The sequence below is a fragment of the Tenrec ecaudatus genome (assembly GCF_050624435.1).
Source record: "Tenrec ecaudatus isolate mTenEca1 chromosome 17 unlocalized genomic scaffold, mTenEca1.hap1 SUPER_17_unloc_1, whole genome shotgun sequence".
NCBI classification, from domain to species: domain Eukaryota; kingdom Metazoa; phylum Chordata; class Mammalia; order Afrosoricida; family Tenrecidae; genus Tenrec; species Tenrec ecaudatus.
In genome coordinates this window covers 137,355-147,165 of record NW_027457662.1, presented here as the reverse complement: position 1 = coordinate 147,165, position 9,811 = coordinate 137,355, and positions in this window count along the sequence as shown.

Here is a 9,811-nt window from a genome sequence, read left to right as displayed (position 1 = left end):
TTAACTAGCGGGCACTTGGACTATCGAGGTTAACTAGCGGGCACTTGGACTATGTAGGTAAACTAGTGGGCCCTTAGACTATGTAAGTTAACTAGCGGGCACTTGGACTATCTAGGTATCCTAGCCGGCACTCGGACTATGTACATACCCTAGCGCGCACTTGGACTATCTAGGTTACCCTGCGGGCACTTGGACTATGTACGTCCCCTAGTGGGCACTTCGACAATCTAGGTTAACTAACGGGCACTTGGACTATGTAGGTTGCCTAGCGAGCACTTGGACTATGTAGGTCCCCTAGCGGGCACTTGGATTATGTAGGTTCCCTATTGGGCACTTGGACTATGTAGGTTAACTAGCGGGCACTTGGACTGTCTAGGTAACCTAGCGGGCACTTGGACTATCTCGGTTAACGAACGGGCACTTGGACTATGTAGGTAACCTAGCCGGCACTTGGACTGTCTAGGTTTCCTAGCGGGCACTTGGGCTATCTACGTAACCTAGCGGGCACTTGGACAATGTAGGTTAACGAACGGGCACTTGGACTATGTAGGTAACCTAATGGTCACTTGGACTGTCTAGGGTACCTAGCGGGGACTTGGACTATGTAGGTTAACTAGCGGGCACTTGGACTATGTAGGATCCCTATCGGACATTTGTACTACTTACGTTAACTAGTGGGCACTTTGACTCTCCAGGTTAGCTAGCGGGCACTTGGAATATCTAGGTCAACTAGCGGGCCCTTGTACTATGTAGGTTAACTAGCGGGCACTTGGACTATGTAGGTTAACTAGTGGGACTTGGACTATCTAGGTTTCCTAGAAGGCACTTGGACTATGTACATACCCTAGCGCGCACTTGGACTATCTAGGTTAACTAACAGGCCCTAGGACTATCTAGGTTAACTAGCGGGCACTTGGACTATCTAGGTTACCTAGAGGGCACATGGACTATGTAAGTTCCATAGCGGGCACTAGGGCAATCTACGTTACCTAGCGGACACTTGGACTATGTAGGTTAACGAACGGGCACTTGGACTATGTAGGATCCCTATCGGACATTTGTACTACTTAGGTTAACTAGCGGGCACTTTGACTATCTAGGATAACTAGCGGGCACTTGGACTATCTAGGTCAACTAGCGGGCCCTTGTACTATGTAGGTTAACTAGCGGGCACTTGGACTATCTAGGTTAACTAACGGACCTTGGACTATGTAGGTTAACTAGCGGGCACTTGGACTATGTACGTAACCTAGTGGGCACTTGGGCTATCTAGGTTATCTAACTGGCACTAGGATTATCTAGGTTAACTAGCGGGCACTTGGATTACGAAGGATGCCTAGCGGCACTAGGACTATCTAGGTTACCTAGCAGGCACGTGGACTATGTAGGTTAACTAGCGCACACTTGCACGATCTAGGTTAACTAGCGTGCCATTGCACTATGTAGGTTAACTAGCGTGCCCATGGATTATGTAGGTTTACTAGAAGGCACTTGGACTATCTAGGTTAACTAGCGGGCACTTGGACTATGTAGTTTCCCTAGCGGGCATTTGGACTATTTAGGTTACCATCGGGAACTTGGACTATGTAGGTTACCTAGCGGGCATTTGGACTATGTACGTCCCCTAGTGGGCACTTGGACTATCTAGGTTAACTAACGGGCACTTGGACTATGTAGGTTGCTTAGCGGGCACTTGGACTATGTAGGTTCCCTAGCGGGCACTTGGATTATGTAGGTTCCCTATCGGGCACTTGGACTATGTAGGTTAACTAGCGGGAATTTGGACTGTCCAGGTAACCTAGCGGGCACTTGGACTATCTCGGTTAACGATCGGGCACTTGGACTATGTAGGTAACCTAGCGCTCACTTGGACTGTCTAGGTTACCTAGCGGGCACTTTGACTATCTATGTTAACGAAAGGGCACTTGGACTATGTAGGTTACCTAGCGGGCACTTGGACTATGTAGGATCCCTATCGGACATTTGGACTACTTAGGTTAACTAGCGGGCACTTGGACTATCTAGGTTAACTAGCGGGCACTATGACTATCTAGGTTTCCTAGCCGGCACTCGGACTATGTACATACCCTAGTGAGCACTTGGACTATCTAGGTTACCCTGCGGGCACTTGGACTATGTACGTCCCCTAGTGGGCACTTGGACTATCTAGGTTAACTAAGGGGCACTTGGACTATGTAGTTTCCCTAGTGGGCATTTGGATTATTTAGGTTACCTAGTGGGCACTTGGACTATGTAGGTTACCTAGCTGGCACTTGGACTATTTAGGTTAACTAGAAAGCACTTGGACTATCAAGGTTACCTAGCAGGCCCTTGGACTATGTAGTTTAAGAGCGGGCACTTGGACTATCTAGATTAACGAACATACACTTGGACTATGTAGGTAACCTAGCAGGCACTTGGACTGTCTAGGTTACCTAGCGGGCACTTGGCCTATCTAGGTTAACCAACGGGCACTTGGACTATGTAGGTTAACTAGCGGACACTTCGACTCTCTAGGTTAGCTAACGGGCAATTGGACTATCTAGGTTACCTAGCGGGCACTTGGACTATGTAGGTTTCCTAGCCGGCAATTGGACTATCTAGGTTAACGAACGTGCACTTGGATTATGTAGTTAACCTAGCGGGCACTTGGACCGTCTAGGTTACCTAGCGGGAACTTGGTCTATCTAGGTTAACGAACGGGCTCTTGGACTGTGTAGGTTAACTAGCGGACACTTCGACTATCTAGGTTAGCTAACGGGCAATTGGACTATCTAGGTTACCTAGCGGGCACTTGGACTATGTAGGTTCCCTAGCGGGCACTTGGACGATTTAGGTTACCTAGCAGGCACTTTGACTATCTAGGTTAACTAACGGGCACTTGGACTATGTAGGTTGCCTAGCGAGCACTTGGACTCTCTAGGTTAACTAGCGGGCAATTGGACTGTCTAGGTGACCTAGTGGGCACTTGGACTATGTAGTTTACCTAGCAGGCACTTGGACTATGTAGGTTAACTAGCGGGCACTTGGACTATCTAGGTTACCTAGGGGGCACTTGGACTATGTACGTTTCCTAGCGGGCACTTGGGCTATCTACGTTACCTAGCGGGCACTTGGACTATGTAGGTTAACGAACGGGCACTTGCACTAGGTAGGTAACCTAATGGTCACTTGGACAGTCTAGGTAACCTAGCGGGCACTTGGACAGTCTAGGTTACCGAGTGGGCACTTTGACTATCTACGATAACGAACGGGCACATGGACTATGTAGGTTACCTAGCGGGCACTTGGACTATGTAGGATCCCTATCAGACATTTGGACTACTTAGGTTAACTAGCGGGCACTTTGACTCTCTAGGTTAGCTAGCGGGCACTTGGAATATCTAGGTCAACTAACGGGCCCTTGTACTATGCAGGTTACCTAGCGTGCCCTTGGACAATGTAGGTTAACTAGTGGGCACTTGGACTATCTAGGTTTCCTAGCAGGCACTTGGACTATGTACATACCCTAGCACGCACTTGGACTATCTAGGGTAACTAACAGGCACTAGGACTATCTAGGTTAACTTCCGGGCACTTGGACTATCTAGGTTACCTAGCAGGCACTTGGATTATGAAGGATCCCTAGCGGGCACTTGGACAATCTAGGTTAATTAGCGGGCACTTGGACTATCTAGGTTACCTAGAGGGCACATGGACTATGTAATTTCCCTAGCGGGCACTAGGGCTATCTACGTTACCTAGCGGGCACTTGGACTAAGTAGGTAACCTAATGGTCACTTGGACTGGCTAGGTTACCTAGCGGGAACTTGGACTATGTAGGTTAACTATCGGACATTTGTACTACTTAGGTTAACTAGCGGGCACTTTGACTATCTAGGTTAACTAGCGGGCACTTGGACTATCTAGGTCAACTAGCGGGCCCTTGTACTATGTATTTTAACTAGCGGGCACTTGGACTATCTAGGTTAACTAACGGGCACTAGGATTATCTAGGTTAACCAGCGGGCACTTGGATTATAAAGGATGCCTAGCGGCACTTGGACTATCTTGGTTACCTAGCAGGCACGTGGACTATGTAGGTTAACTAGCGGACACTTGCACGATCTAGGTTAACTAGCGTGCCATTGCACTATGTAGGTTAACTAGCGGGCCCATGGATTATGTAGGTTTACTAGCAGGCACTTGGACTATCTAGGTTAACTAGCAGGCACTTGGACTATGTAGTTTCCCTAGCGGGCATTTGGACTATTTAGGTTACCATCGGGAACTTGGACTATGTAGGTTACCTAGCGGGCACTTGGACGATTTAGGTTACCTAGCAGGCACTTTGACTATCTAGGTTAACTAACGGGCACTTGGACTATGTAGGTTGCCTAGCGAGCACTTGGACTCTCTAGGTCAACTAGCGGGCAATTGGACTGTCTAGGTGACCTAGTGGGCACTTGGACTATGTCGTTTACCTAGCAGGCACTTGGACTATGTAGGTTAACTAGCGGGCACTTGGACTATCTAGGTTACCTAGGGGGCACTTGGACTATGTACGTTTCCTAGCGGGCACTTGGGCTATCTACGTTACCTAGCGGGCACTTGGACTATGTAGGTTAACGAACGGGCACTTGCACTATGTAGGTAACCTAATGGTCACTTGGACAGTCTAGGTAACCTAGCGGGCACTTGGACTATCTCGGTTAACGAACGGGCACTTGGACTATGTAGGTAACCTAGCGGGCACTTGGACTGTCTAGGTTACCGAGCGGGCACTTTGACTATCTACGTTAACGAACGGGCACATGGACTATGTAGGTTACCTAGCGGGCACTTGGACTATGTAGGATCCCTATCAGACATTTGGACTACTTAGGTTAACTAGCGGGCACTTTGACTCTCTAGGTTAGCTAGCGGGCACTTGGAATATCTAGGTCAACTAGCGGGCCCTTGTACTATGTAGGTTACCTAGCGTGCCCTTGGACTATGTAGGTTAACTAGTGGGCACTTGGACTATCTAGGTTTCCTAGCAGGCACTTGGACTATGTACATACCCTAGCACGCACTTGGACTATCTAGGGTAACTAACAGGCACTAGGACTATCTAGGTTAACTTCCGGGCACTTGGACTATCTAGGTTACCTAGCAGGCACTTGGATTATGAAGGATCCCTAGCGGGCACTTGGACAATCTAGGTTAATTAGCGGGCACTTGGACTATCTAGGTTACCTAGAGGGCACATGGACTATGTAAGTTCCCTAGCGGGCACTAGGGCTATCTACGTTACCTAGCGGGCACTTGGACTATGTAGGTAACCTAATGGTCACTTGGACTGGCTAGGTTTCCTAGCGGGAACTTGGACTATGTAGGTTAACTATCGGACATTTGTACTACTTAGGTTAACTAGCGGGCACTTTGACTATCTAGGTTAACTAGCGGGCACTTGGACTATCTAGGTCAACTAGCGGGCCCTTGTACTATGTATTTTAACTAGCGGGCACTTGGACTATCTAGGTTAACTAACGGACCTTGGACTATGTAGGTTAACTAGCGGGCACTTGGACTATGTACATAACCCAGTGGGCACTTGGGCTATCTAGGTTAACTAACGGGCACTAGGATTATCTAGGTTAACCAGCGGGCACTTGGATTATAAAGGATGCCCAGCGGCACTTGGACTATCTTGGTTACCTAGCAGGCACGTGGACTATGTAGGTTAACTAGCGGACACTTGCACGATCTAGGTTAACTTCGTGCCATTGCACTATGTAGGTTAACTAGCGGGCCCATGGATTATGTAGGTTTACTAGCAGGCACTTGGACTATCTAGGTTAACTAGCAGGCACTTGGACTATGTAGTTTCCCTAGCGGGCATTTGGACTATTTAGGTTACCATCGGGAACTTGGACTATGTAGGTTACCTAGCGGGCACTTGGACGATTTAGGTTACCTAGCAGGCACTTTGACTATCTAGGTTAACTAACGGGCACTTGGACTATGTAGGTTGCCTAGCGAGCACTTGGACTCTCTAGGTCAACTAGCGGGCAATTGGACTGTCTAGGTGACCTAGTGGGCACTTGGACTATGTCGTTTACCTAGCAGGCACTTGGACTATGTAGGTTAACTAGCGGGCACTTGGACTATCTAGGTTACCTAGGGGGCACTTGGACTATGTACGTTTCCTAGCGGGCACTTGGGCTATCTACGTTACCTAGCGGGCACTTGGACTATGTAGGTTAACGAACGGGCACTTGCACTATGTAGGTAACCTAATGGTCACTTGGACAGTCTAGGTAACCTAGCGGGCACTTGGACTATCTCGGTTAACGAACGGGCACTTGGACTATGTAGGTAACCTAGCGGGCACTTGGACTGTCTAGGTTACCGAGCGGGCACTTTGACTATCTACGTTAACGAACGGGCACATGGACTATGTAGGTTACCTAGCGGGCACTTGGACTATGTAGGATCCCTATCAGACATTTGGACTACTTAGGTTAACTAGCGGGCACTTTGACTCTCTAGGTTAGCTAGCGGGCACTTGGAATATCTAGGTCAACTAGCGGGCCCTTGTACTATGTAGGTTACCTAGCGTGCCCTTGGACTATGTAGGTTAACTAGTGGGCACTTGGACTATCTAGGTTTCCTAGCAGGCACTTGGACTATGTACATACCCTAGCACGCACTTGGACTATCTAGGGTAACTAACAGGCACTAGGACTATCTAGGTTAACTTCCGGGCACTTGGACTATCTAGGTTACCTAGCAGGCACTTGGATTATGAAGGATCCCTAGCGGGCACTTGGACAATCTAGGTTAATTAGCGGGCACTTGGACTATCTAGGTTACCTAGAGGGCACATGGACTATGTAAGTTCCCTAGCGGGCACTAGGGCTATCTACGTTACCTAGCGGGCACTTGGACTATGTAGGTAACCTAAGGGTCACTTGGACTGGCTAGGTTACCTAGCGGGAACTTGGACTATGTAGGTTAACTATCGGACATTTGTACTACTTAGGTTAACTAGCGGGCACTTTGACTATCTAGGTTAACTAGCGGGCACTTGGACTATCTAGGTCAACTAGCGGGCCCTTGTACTATGTATTTTAACTAGCGGGCACTTGGACTATCTAGGTTAACTAACGGACCTTGGACTATGTAGGTTAACTAGCGGGCACTTGGACTATGTACATAACCCAGTGGGCACTTGGGCTATCTAGGTTAACTAACGGGCACTAGGATTATCTAGGTTAACCAGCGGGCACTTGGATTATAAAGGATGCCTAGCGGCACTTGGACTATCTTGGTTACCTAGCAGGCACGTGGACTATGTAGGTTAACTAGCGGACACTTGCACGATCTAGGTTAACTAGCGTGCCATTGCACTATGTAGGTTAACTAGCGGGCCCATGGATTATGTAGGTTTACTAGCAGGCACTTGGACTATCTAGGTTAACTAGCAGGCACTTGGACTATGTAGTTTCCCTAGCGGGCATTTGGACTATTTAGGTTACCATCGGGAACTTGGACTATGTAGGTTACCTAGCGGGCACTTGGACGATTTAGGTTACCTAGCAGGCACTTTGACTATCTAGGTTAACTAACGGGCACTTGGACTATGTAGGTTGCCTAGCGAGCACTTGGACTCTCAGGGTTAACTAGCGGGCAATTGGACTGTCTAGGTGACCTAGTGGGCACTTGGACTATGTCGTTTACCTAGCAGGCACTTGGACTATGTAGGTTAACTAGCGGGCACTTGGACTATCTAGGTTACCTAGGGGGCACTTGGACTATGTACGTTTCCTAGCGGGCACTTGGGCTATCTACGTTACCTAGCGGGTACTTGCACTATGTAGGTTAACGAACGGGCACTTGCACTATGTAGGTAACCTAATGGTCACTTGGACAGTCTAGGTAACCTAGCGGGCACTTGGACTATCTCGTTTAACGAACGGGCACTTGGACTATGTAGGTAACCTAGCGGGCACTTGGACTGTCTAGGTTACCTAGCGGGCACTTTGACTATCTACGTTAACGAACGGGCACATGGACTATGTAGGTTACCTAGCGGGCACTTGGACTATGTAGGATCCCTATCAGACATTTGGACTACTTAGGTTAACTAGCGGGCACTTTGACTCTCTAGGTTAGCTAGCGGGCACTTGGAATATCTAGGTCAACTAGCGGGCCCTTGTACTATGTAGGTTACCTAGCGTGCCCTTGGACTATGTAGGTTAACTAGTGGGCACTTGGACTATCTAGGTTTCCTAGCAGGCACTTGGACTATGTACATACCCTAGCACGCACTTGGACTATCTAGGGTAACTAACAGGCACTAGGACAATCTAGGTTAACTTCCGGGCACTTGGACTATCTAGGTTACCTAGCAGGCACTTGGATTATGAAGGATCCCTAGCGGGCACTTGGACAATCTAGGTTAATTAGCGGGCACTTGGACTATCTAGGTTACCTAGAGAGCACATGGACTATGTAAGTTCCCTAGCGGGCACTAGGGCTATCTACGTTACCTAGCGGGCACTTGGACTATATAGGTATCCTAATGGTCACTTGGACTGTCTAGGTTACCTAGCGGGAACTTGGACTATGTAGGTTAACTATCGGACATTTGTACTACTTAGGTTAACTAGCGGGCACTTTGACTATCTAGTTTAACTAGCGGGCACTTGGACTATCTAGGTTAACTAACGGACCTTGGACTATGTAGGTTAACTAGCGGGCACTTGGACTATGTACATAACCCAGTGGGCACTTGGGCTATCTAGGTTAACTAACGGGCACTAGGATTATCTAGGTTAACCAGCGGGCACTTGGATTATAAAGGATGCCTAGCGGCACTTGGACTATCTAGGTTACCTAGCAGGCACGTGGACTATTTAGGTTAACTAGCGGACACTTGCACGATCTAGGTTAACTAGCGTGCCATTGCACTATGTAGATTAACTAGCGGGCCCATGGATTATGTAGGTTTACTAGCAGGCACTTGGACTATCTAGGTTAACTAGCAGGCACTTGGAGTATGTAGTTTCCCTAGCGGGCATTTGGACTATTTAGGTTACCATCGGGAACTTGGACTATGTAGGTTACCTAGCGGGCACTTGGACTATGTACGTCCCCTAGTGGGCACTTCGACAATCTAGGTTAACTAACGGGCACTTGGACTATGTAGGTTGCCTAGCGAGCACTTGGACTATGTAGATCCCCTAGCGGGCACTTGGATTATGTAGGTTCCCTATCGGGCACTTGGACTATGTAGGTTAACTAGCGGGCACTTGGACTGTCTAGGTAACCTAGCGGGCACTTGGACTATCTCGGTTAACGAACGGGCACTTGGACTATGTAGGTAACCTAGCGGGCACTTGGACTGTCTAGGTTACCTAGCGGGCACTTTGACTATCTAGGTTAACGAACGGGCACTAGGACTATGTAGGTTACCTAGTGGGCACTTGGACTATGTAGGATCCCTATCGGACATTTCGACTACTTAGGTTAACTAGCCGGCACTTGGACTATCTAGGTTAACTAGCAGGCACTTGGACTATCTAGGTTAACTAGCGGGCACTTGGACTATGTAGGTAAACTAGCGGGCCCTTAGACTATGTAGGTTAACTAGCGGGCACTTGGACTATCTAGGTTTCCTAGCCGGCACTCGGACTATGTACATACCCTAGCACGCACTTGGACTATCTAGGTTACCCTGTGGGCACTTGGACTATGTACGTTCCCTAGTGGGCACTTGGACTATCTAGGTTAACTAACGTGCACTTGGACTATGTAGTTTCCCTAGCGGGCATTTGGATTATTT